The sequence below is a fragment of the Halyomorpha halys genome, unplaced genomic scaffold (genome assembly GCF_000696795.3).
Source record: "Halyomorpha halys isolate HHAL.00 unplaced genomic scaffold, Hhal_1.1 Scaffold464.1, whole genome shotgun sequence".
Classification (NCBI taxonomy): domain Eukaryota; kingdom Metazoa; phylum Arthropoda; class Insecta; order Hemiptera; family Pentatomidae; genus Halyomorpha; species Halyomorpha halys.
Genome location: NW_027108519.1, coordinates 244579 through 247438, shown reverse-complemented (window position 1 = coordinate 247438; position 2860 = coordinate 244579). Strand labels below are relative to the sequence as shown.

Here is a 2860-nt window from a genome sequence, read left to right as displayed (position 1 = left end):
TCTTTCATTTTCTTTTTATTGGACAAGGGAAAAATTGCCTACAAACTTGTAAAGAATTAATTAAACAACTTAATTACTTTTTTTTTAAAATTTGTATAATTCGGGATAATTATTAGGATTTTAAGAGTGTACATAATAAAAATATAAGAACCATAGATAATAAGATCGATTATACGAGTTCGGTTAGTTAAACCTTCACAAACATTTAATTCATTAATTCTATTAGAAACTTATAATTATTTTTAAATTAAATTTGTAATTCATTCAGAAACTGATAAATAAATATTCTTTTAATGTACTCTCAGGCATTGTTGGTAACTATCCTATAATTTGTATTTACGAACAATTTCATTTTTTAATTTTTAAATAACGAATTGGTTTATTACTTGGGTTAAAAAAAAAGTAACTATTTAATTATAAATTACTGTCATTTAAAAACATGTAATAGCTAATAGCTTATACCTTAATTAACTTTGTTAAATGCTATAAAAGATAAATATTGATACTCACAGGATAGTTATGAATATTTTTTATGTTTAATTCAGATATTTCTGTTATAATATCGACCAATAATGTGTGAACTCATAATGTACAATAAAAACGTGAACCTCCCTTTACAGGCAGCGTGGCCGAGCGGTCTAAGGCGCTGGTTTTAGGCACCAGTCCGAAAGGGCGTGGGTTCGAATCCCACCGCTGTCACAATTTTTTTTGCATTAGTAAGAAATATTTCTTTATTTATTATTATTATTACTATACTTGACTTTATTGTTAAGCAACATTAATTCCTTATTTTTTACACTAACCAATAAATATTCTGGTGATAGAAATTATTTTTCATTACTTTTTAATCAAATATTAAAAAAAAATTAATTAAGGGTATGTTTCATTTAGTAAAATCATTTTAATTTTTGTTACTACACTTATATTTTTGTTCGAAATAAGAACCGAAGTTTTATTTTTCTAAAAATAAAATAATCATCTATCCCAAAAATATACTTTTTAGTGTTTTAAGAATCAATTTTGTAATCAATTAATTTTTGAAAGCATAATAATGTTTATAAATACTTAAACAATTTAAATGAGGCAACTGAAAATATAATCAAATAAATTTATTTATTTTTATAAATTAGATATTTTTTAAAATAAATCGTCTAATTGAAGTAATCAAGTGATAGATTTACGAATGTGAGGTTTTCTTTAATCCACCAGTGCCTGAACCAAATCTGCGTTTCAATATTGAGAAAATCATCAAATAATTAGTGATAAATCCACAATTTTTTCAGATATTTTTCGGAAACAAATCTAAAGCGTTCACTAGTGATCTTTTAAAATTAGTCGTCCAATGTGCTTTTCTTGATCAGCAATTTTACTCACACCGTAAGATTTAAATTGTTAATTGTTATTAAAAATAGAGGTTGAAAGATGTCCCGTCATGAATTTTAGCGGATATAAACACTCTGTAATAATATTTAAGTTTTATACTATGTGCTTAGGTCTCTGGAAAATACAGTCCTCTACTCCACCCCCTCCCCCTAGCCTTTATTAACCTTACTTAATAATTTTATTTTAGGCTGTAGCCATTCCCTCTGCCCTGAAATAAAGGTTTACAACCTAAGGGCGGAGTTATAAAATGAGCTGCCTCCGTCGTCAATAATTCCAGCTCGACTGTTACTTTGAGGCTACTAAACCCAAGCACTGTCATGGCCTGGATTAAATATCATGTTTTATTTAAAAGCTGTTTCCATAATAAAATAAGGTATGTCACCTTTAGACTTTATTATGTTTGTGCATTAACAAAAATTAAAAATTTTTCCCTGATAGAAATGCTTCAGTCATCCATGCTGTTCAAATACATCGGATTAACATATAAATACATTACACATTTTACTAATCAATCCGTGATCGGACATGTATAAATTACATATATTTACATGATATAATAAAAAAGAAATAAAACGGTTTTTTTTTCCCCACAGTTTCCTTTTACAATCAATTCCAGTCTACACACAAAATACAAATATTTCAATTCATTCCTTTTTTCTTTCCATTTCTTGTTCCTTCCATTTAACCATTTCACAATTTTTATTTCATTTGATCTGCAAATTCACTCTCACGAATTCACTCTCTCAGATCCTCTCTAGTGACCCGTTAAACAAATTTACTATTAGACGCCAATTTTTGAGCAAACCTGAGAAATAATAGTCACAGCAGTAGATCAGTTTACATAAAAACAAACAAATAAATACATTTTACCAAACAAAACTAATACATATATTTAAAGGAAAATATAATGAAAAGTTGTTTAAAAGAAATACTTGAATGGATATATAATGTAATAAATAAATAAAAATAATTGAATGAATAAATAAGTTAAAATACACAAATCAATAGATCTACATACTAAAATAAATAAATAAAGCAATGAATAATCTGAGAGCTAATTCCCATGTAGGTGATGATGTATGATCCCCAGGGAGTCAAAATAATATTTTCCGCCAAGATCGCAATATCCCCCGATGCTAACACCTAGGCCTTCTAAGAAGCTCCTTGTTCTATCTGGTATTGTTCCGCGAGATCCAGACCAGAAGCCTCTCAGGGTGAACTCTCTTTCTCTCTCCGAAGGTCTCGCGGAATCTTTCCATTAAGGAAAGGGATGCATTTATCATATATTTCATTTTTTTCCCTTTCCACTCCACCCTCCTGTTTGAGGTCGTTACTCTCAAATCTTACCGTCGGATCCAAGACCAAAGCCATGCCTCCGATTTTTGTAAATGCGACAATATCGGCATATATTACGGACTTGTCGGTGTCGACGCAATAAACCTCCTCAAAGCAGGTAAAGTCTTTATTTTCAAGGAAC

General features: G+C 29.2%; 1 non-coding gene across 1 annotated transcript; it reads left to right on the top strand.

The window, feature by feature from the left end:
• The first annotated feature begins 619 nt into the window (after nucleotides 1-619).
• TRNAL-UAG (transfer RNA leucine (anticodon UAG)) lies at nucleotides 620-699 on the top strand. Its single transcript has one exon. It is a non-coding gene; the product is annotated as a tRNA-Leu (tRNA).
• The last annotated feature ends 2161 nt before the right edge of the window (nucleotides 700-2860 follow it).